The sequence below is a fragment of the Microtus oregoni genome, unplaced genomic scaffold (assembly GCF_018167655.1).
Source record: "Microtus oregoni isolate MIOR12 unplaced genomic scaffold, Mior012 000169F_ref0000294, whole genome shotgun sequence".
Taxonomy (NCBI): Eukaryota; Metazoa; Chordata; class Mammalia; order Rodentia; family Cricetidae; genus Microtus; species Microtus oregoni.
Window position 1 is genome coordinate 436,580 of NW_024544825.1, and position 8,678 is coordinate 445,257.

Below are 8,678 nucleotides of genomic sequence, written 5' to 3' on the forward strand. Positions count from 1 at the left end.
GGATCTATGTCTGTTCTTCTAAGGGTTCACCTTGTGTGCAGACTTATTTCTATGTGGTTTAATGGATTAAAATTTTAAAAATAATAATCATAGCAAATAATATATATTTTAAAATATGAATCCATTAAATCACATAGAAATAAGTTTTCACACAAGGTGAACCCTCAGAATATTATGTGTGTCTGTCTGTGTGTGTGCGTGCGTGCGTGCATGCGTGTGTGTGTGTGTGTGTGTGTGTGTGTGTGTGTGTATGTGTACCACTTGCATATCTGGTACCCACTGAGGTCAGAAGAGGGTGTTAACTCCCCTGAAACTGAGGGTGTGAGGCCATGTATGTGCTGGGAACTGAACCCAGGTTCTCTGGAAGGGAATCCAGTGCTATTAACTGCTGACCCATCTCTTCACACCTCCAGATTACATGATTTTGTACTTCAGATGCCATGAAGTGCACCAAAACACTCCTAGATTGGATAAACTCTTCCAGTAAAGAAAGATACAAAATCAGCATACAGTAGTTCTTATTTCCAACAGTGAATTTGCTTATAAAGTTATCAGGAAAAATTACACCATTCACAATATTTCAGGCACAAAGAAATGTAGGATCCCTGCTCCCAAAGCACAGCCTCCCCAGCAGCAGAACCAGAAAGATATCTTCAAGATGTCCCTACCTGAAAATACTACCACCTGAGCCAAAGACAGTGCAGCAGAACCCGCAGCTGAAGGTGGGAAGGAGGTGAGTCACAAAGTCAGAGTACATTTTTATGGACAAATCTCAGTTGGTGACAAGTTTTCACCCTCCTTTGTTGGACAATCTCTCCATACCTTTAACGTGGCTGTACTAATTTATCGACAAATTTGCAAAAATATTGTAATTAGTTGATAGCAACTTCCTACCCTGAAAAGCAATTCACAGTCACTCAGAAATTCATCCTTGTCTCTTTTTATAAACTTTTTTGAAATTAGAATATAATTACATCATTTTCCCTTCCCATTTTTCCCTTCAAACCTTCCCAAAAGGGACCTATACCTACTTTCCTCCAAATTCACAGCCTCTTTATTCATTGATTGTTATTGCATGCACATATGTATACACATATATATTCCTAAATGTAACCTGCTCAGTCTGAAGAAAGTACTTGCATGTGCATTTTCAGGGCTGGTCATTTAGCACTGGACAGTCAGTTGGTGTGATCTTTCCTGCAGAAGACTGCCTCTCCCATTCTCAGCTTTACAGAACAAGAAACAATAGCTATAATTTTTATGGAACACAAAAGGCTTCAGATAGTCAAACAAATTCTAAGCAGAAAGAACATAGCTAAAGGTATAAAATTATCTGACCTCTAACTATGCTAAAGAGTTATAGTAATAAAGACAGCATGACACTTGCATAGCAGAATGTAATAGAAGACACCAAGATAAACTCACATATCTATGAATGCCCAATTTTTGACAAAAGGTCAAAAACATGCACTGAGAAAAGACGGCCTTTTCAGAAAATAGTTCTGGCAAAATTAGGCATCCATCTGGTAGAGGTTTATGACCCCATATAGAAAAATTTCTAAAGCCCTCAGTAAAAATCAATTCTACTATAGCCAGGCGTATTGGCGCACATCTTTAATCCCAGCACTTGGGAGGCAGAGGCAGATGGAATTCTGTGAGTTCAAGGCCAGCCTGGTCTACAGAGAGAGTGCAAGGACAGATTCCAAAGCTACACAGAGAAACCTTGTCTCAAAAAATTAAAAAAAAATTAATTCTACTCATAACCAAATTAAGAATGGTTTCAGAATATAAATTCAATATAGAAACAACTATTATTCCTATAACTTTTGTTTCTTAGAGCACATTTTTTGAAATGGAAATCAAGAAAGCACTTCCATTTATATTAATTACATTGATAAAAATGCCTAGAAATAAATTTTACCAAAGAAGTTACTTGGTGAAAATAAAGCTCAGTGGGACAGTATTTATTCAGCATGCTCAGAGCCCTTGGTTCAATACCAATATGTATATTGAACAGAACAGAGATTTTAGAAGCAAATTCGTGAATCTACCAAGATCTGATTTTTTTTTACAAAGATGCTAAGAGCATGAACTGGAGGAATCAAAGTCTTTCCAGTACATAGTATATGGTGATATCAAAATAAACATCCAGAAAAACAATACCAGATCTCATTTGTGACAAAAAATACAGATGAGTTAAACATGTAAATTTGAGATATTGAGCAATGAAATGACTGGAAGAAACCATATGGAAATGCCTCAAGATATGAGACAGGCAAGGGACTTAAGACAATGTATCAAAGACGAAGGAAACAAATGGAGAACTATATAGAAGAGAATATATGAAACTAAAATGTTTCTACACAACACAGGAAACAACAGAGAACAGAGATACTAAAAGAATGGGAGAAGATATTTTCAAACTATATGTCTGAGGAAGGAAGAAATATCCAGACCATATAAGCAACTACTAAATCTGTATAGTAAAAGCTCATTTTATTTTAATGAGAAATTTATTGTTTACCTTTTAATTGTTGTGATAAAATAGTATGACTGAAAGTAACTCATGGAAGAAAGAGTTTCTTTTGGCTTACAGTTCCAGAGGGATAACAGCCCATCAAGACCTGGAGACATAGCAGCAAAATACAGGCATGACCATAAGCAGCAAATGCAGAAGGTTGAGAAGGCACAACTTCAATTGCAAACACAAAGCAGAGAGAGTGATCTGGAAATGGAGTGACGCTACAAACTCCCAATGCTCCCCCACCTCTAATGATACACTTTTTCCAACGAGGATCTACCTCCTAAAGATTCTATAACCTCCCCAAAATAGTGCCACCAAATATGCAAATACATGAGCCTATGAAGGGACAATTCGCATTCAAACCACTACATGTAATAATCACAAATAAACACTTATTTAGGAAAACAAGTGGTCAAGAGGTATTTGAAAAATAGTCAATATTCACTATCATAACATAGATACAAATAAAAGTCACAGTGTGCTATCATCTCTACCCAGTAAAGAAAAATGATTGTTACTAAAATAACTAAAGATAACAAGTTCTGGTTAGAGTACAGAGAAAAAGAAACAGTGGCACATTAGTAAAAGGAATGAACTTTAGTGAAGAAATGCTGGAAAATTGTATGGGAATTCCTAAGGGAAAAAAATAATGGTGAATATAGTACTACTTACTATATGACCTATCAACCTCAATGTGTTTGTGTATGTATATGCATACCCAAAAGGAAAAACTCAAGATTAATATACAGTAGAATCATACTCACCCATAAGAAGGATGAGATTGCCTCATTTGTTATAACATGAATTGAACCAAGGATCATAATGTTCAGTGAAATGAACAAGTACTATATGACTTTATTACAATTTGGGATCCAAAAATGTTCATCTCATGAAAGTCAAGTGTATAATTCTGATTACCCTAGACTGGAGAGAGCAATGGAGAAAAGTTGATTATGAGTGCTTTGCTAACACTGGAGAGTAATAAAACTTTGATGTACTATTATATAGGAGATTGACTGTAAATTATAATGCTTTGAATATTTATAAGAGTAAAAAAATGTTTTGTATATGTTGCATAATGACAAAGATAAATATTTGAAAAGATAAATTGGTTCTAATCTGAGTACAATATACAAATCTGACAAGGTAACATATGTAATACTTGTGTTTTTACATATCAATTCAGAAAAATTTTTACTTAAATTTTAAAAACACAAACATGCTAATGAAGACAGAAATGGAAAACATTATCAAATAATGATATTGTTGATGAAAAGTGAAAGATATTGGGCTATTAAATTCTATGGTGAAAAGTTATTTATTTGTACTTTTAGAAAACATATTATGTATTGCTTAATTTAGTTGTATTATATGTGTTAACCTGCATTATTTTTCTACCACATACATTCAGGAAACTATGGAGGCCAGAAGATGGTGTCATATCCCCTGGAACTGGGATTAGAGATGTTTGTGAGACACAATGTAGCTTCTGGAAACTGAACCCAGGTCCTCTGCAAGATCAGTATACACTCAAACCATTTAAGCCATCTCTCAAACCCCTACCTGTGCTATTTTTAAAAATACATTGCAATTGGTAGATAATGAACATTTGTCTAACAATACATATGAGAATAAAATATATTAATTGATATAATCTTATTTAATATTTAATATAATAGTGCTATTATCAAGGGTTTTAGAAGCGGCAGCTTTTTTAGCTTTCCTGTGTTTTCTTATGCTAAAGAATAGATGATAAGCTTTATTCTTTTAGATTTTCAGGTAACCAAAATAAAGCATAAGGTACTGTTTATAGAGATCCCCTACTTTCTTAGGAGCACAGTGAATGCTTACCATATACAAAATCATGTCAAACCCAGTTTTTTTTATAAAAAAGGGCAGGGAACATAAGCCTTGAAAGTGTAAAATCTAAATCTCTCTTTTTTCTGCTTCACACAATGAGCAGTAAATTCTTATTCAATGTATCTTTAATTATGTAGATTTTAAAATCATGCAGTTCTTATACACTCAGTTTCAAATTATTCTCTTTCTCTTTATGATTCAAATTCTAACAGTTCCATCTTGTGGTGAAAATCAGAATAGGTTCTGTGCATCTTGTGGCTTTATTTCTTTTATTTTCTTCTTGCTTATAAAAGCCACAGTAAAAAAAATTAAGTAATTTTTCCATAAGGGTCTGAATATAGTTTCCTTACTTCATGAAATCCAAAACTAACAGGGGTATAGGCAAGTAATTCAGTATTGTAGAGCATATATGAAATATGAAGTTTAATTAAGGGATAGTAGTGGTACATAAGAAGCATCTAGTCCTTTTCAACTCTAAGAAACACCATACATAATATGATACTATTTATTTTATCTTTCAGGACCTGGAGTGGAATGCTAGACCACAGTTACATGAAAAGAGAAGCCAAATGCTATCGTTATGTAAAAAAAAGAATGATACGCACTAAAACTGCGATCAAAGCGAGTGGATTGATGCAAATTTCGAGAGTCAAGCTTGAGAGTTAAACAGAGAACATATAGCCAAGACCATTCCAGTGAGGTGCCAGAGGTAGAGACAGGAGAAATGGAAGTGGCTTAGACTCTTTCTGAAGGCAATAAGGAGTTGCTGAATGGGGGTTGGATGGGAGACCAGGAGGCTCCCCCTTCAAATCTGTTTGATATGTTAAGTTCACCTTTTGAAGTGCTACTTTGAAATAAACACATAATACTATTAGATGAAATGCAAATTATTAACATATTCATTCAGGCTGAAAAAGGAAATATCTTGTTAGTCACAATACTAGTAATCAGTAGATAAAAATTCAGAGCCTGTTGCTTTCTGGGCTGCAAATCAGATAGATGCAGGCTTCACTCACCAGCCAGCTCCTGAGAGCTGAAAATGTTCAATTATGTTTAGAGACCAGAGCCAGGCTTAGTCATAAAACCAAGATCAGACATATTCATCCTGTATTCAACTCCTAAAGAAGACAGAAAAAAATGCTGCTAACAATCTTTGCCAGAGGCAGATCCTTTCAAGAAGTCACCATGGGAGACTCAAGAACACATACCACAGAATCATGGGCAAAAACTGAGGCAAGCCTCTACAAGACTAAGTGACTGAATCCGAAATATGTTCAACATAGCTGTGCTAACTTTTTCCGAGTGCTTAGGACTCAACCCACAGTCTTGGACCTTCTGGGCAGGTGTTCTACTACTTGCACTACCACCTCAACAAGAGCATTAAACAGCAAACATGGGATCACTAATATGTTTAGCTAATACTGTGTATACCCACAGTGATCTACCTTTTAAATATTTAGAATAGTACTTTTGCCTGTAACCTTTTTCTGCACTTGGGACCCTTTTAATACCCGTATATAAAAGCAGGTGTGCCTAGGAATTATTGCGCCCAAGAACAGCCCTCAAACATTGTCTAAGAGACTTTGATGGTAATGCCTGAAAGTAGGAAGGGAAGCAGAGAGCACGGAGGAGCGCACTTACCGACTTGCTTCCTTGCTCCCCATAGAGTTCTTCTACCACTCAGGGACACCCACCTGAGGATGATGACACTGCACACAGTGAACTGTCCCGTTTTCATTAGACATGAATCAAGAAAATGCCCACACGGACTTGCCTATATGCTAGTCTGATGGAAGCATTTTTTTTCAAAAGAAGTCGACTTTTCCCAGATGACCCTGACTGTGTCAAGTTGAAAAAGAAAAAAAACTAACCAGAACAATATGGGCATCTATTTATTATAAATTTCATAAAGGATAATTTTAACAACAAAAATTTTAAATTAAAGGTACAGTCAGAATAAACTATGATGGGTGTTGAAAAGAGAATGAGAATATTGGAAGACTGGTAAGGCAACACTAAGAAATTTGCTTATCTGACCTGAACTCATGGGAACTCATCGGTGCTGAACCAAAAGTCAGGGAGCCTACATGAGACTGACTTAAGTCCTTTGAATATGTGTGACAATTTGTGTAGCTTGGTCTCTTAGTAAGGCTTTTAAAAGTGAGAGCAAGATTTCTCTCTGGTGCTTAGCTGGCTTTTGGTAATCTTGTTCCCCATGCTCTAGTACTTGGCCCCACCTCAAAATAAGGGGAGGAGTTTGGTTCCTGCCTCAACTTGATGTACCATACTGTACCAGCCCTTGGGAGGCCTGTCCCTTTCTGAATGGAGATGGAGAAGAGTGAATGGGGAGGAAGGTAGATGGGAGAGAGGAAGGGATGGGAGAAAAGGAGGGAGGAGAAACTGGTTGATATACAAAATAAATGAAAAAATGTTATTTAAATAAAAAAATTGCTTGTAATGCACTGAGAAAAAGGCCCTAACACATAAGAAAAGATGACTTAAATAATTTATATAAGTTTATTATATTTAATTATCAAATTATTTCAAATAATATGAGTATTTTGTTTTTCAAATAAGTAAAATGAGAATCAACCTAATTAAGTATTCTGCCTCAGATCATAAAACTTGCACTTGAGAAAATTGGAATTTGAATTCAGTCAGCTACATATCTTTAACTATAATGCCTTATTAACAAATCACTAATGAAATCAAATACAAAAAAAGAGTGAATTGTCACTAACTTATGGCTTTCATTTACTAGCTTGCATTCATCTTCCTGAAACTGATTAATATGAGTACTCAAGTTTATAAAATGAAATCATAGAAACATGGGCAAACACAAGGGCTCTCTATTAAGTTTGCCCTTATCCTTAAGTCTCATCTCTCACCTACATTATTTTGCTTTTTTTTGTGCCTTACAATGCAGTATAATTTTTAGTCTCCAGTCTCTAATTCCTTCTTAGTAGTTTGTAACGGTAGCTTCATTGGGCATCTAAGAATATGATGCCTATTTACTATATCCACTTATATAAGCATGACTTTGGGACAGAACAGCTGTTGAAATTCACTGATTTGTAAACTGGTTCAAAGAGTTACATGATTCTTTTGTCTAGATATATATGAAATAAAGGGAATTTCTACTATCATTCTCATATATTTATAAACCATGATCACTCACATTAACCCTTTAGCTAACAACTAAATTATAATGAGCTTTCTATTCACTACTTAGACCTCATCCTGAGGTTCTCAGTGTGGGCAGAACACCAGCTGTGTATGGTACTTCTAACTACAATCCAGACTGCATTGCTTGCACGCAATCTATCTTGACAACACCATTCCTACTGGTCTAGTATGATATGATGTCATTCTTCTAAAAGTGTTAAACTGAACAAACATCTCCTTATTTTTCCATTGCATCTTAGACTTCTGCATTCACAGCAAGAAGAGATGTTTATTTTTGCCCTTATGATACTTATTGTTGTATCTTTATGGCTACTTCCTGATGTAGTCCATAACAAGATATACAGTAGACTATAAGATCACTTAAAAATCAATCACTGGGATTTCAAATATAACATAAAAGTAGAATGACGGCCTATCATGTGAAAGACTCTAGGTTCAATTTCCATCACTGTATAAAAAGAGAAAAAACATATCCTGCATTAATATGCCTGGGAGTCAAGTAATTTGCCTTCAGACCAGTGTGCAACACTGTAAAAACAGTACAATTTGACTTTTAATTCACACATTCTTGTTGTTGTCATATATGTCTCAAACATCTGGAGTGAATGTATTAAAATTCCAGTCCTTTGGATGAATGACCATACCTTTCTATTTCCACTTTTTCCTATATAAAGTGAGCATAACAATAGATATGTGAGTTGCTATATTGTTAATACTACAGATAGGGTAGTAAAATAAATGTAATCACAGTCCTTTACTTAACAAAGGTTAAAATATAGCCCACTTGAACTATACATTGAAGTTAATGAAAAACTATGAAATTTTTTCCCCAGTTCTCATTCTCTACTGCTTGAAGTGAATAACTTAATTTTCACATAGGAAAGCCTCTGTAACCTCTAGGTTTGCCATTCCCTGTGTTGAGAACTTTCAGGCTCTCTCTCTTCAAATTCTCCTACAAACATACATCTTCAATCAATATGGTAGCTGCTAAGTAGTACATCAAGAAAAAGAAATGGGACAAATAAGAGAAAACTGTGAAATAAAGTGAAGGGTCAGAATTGAAGCATGCCTTCTTTTGAGCCAGACTAGAGTTATGTGGAGCAAGACT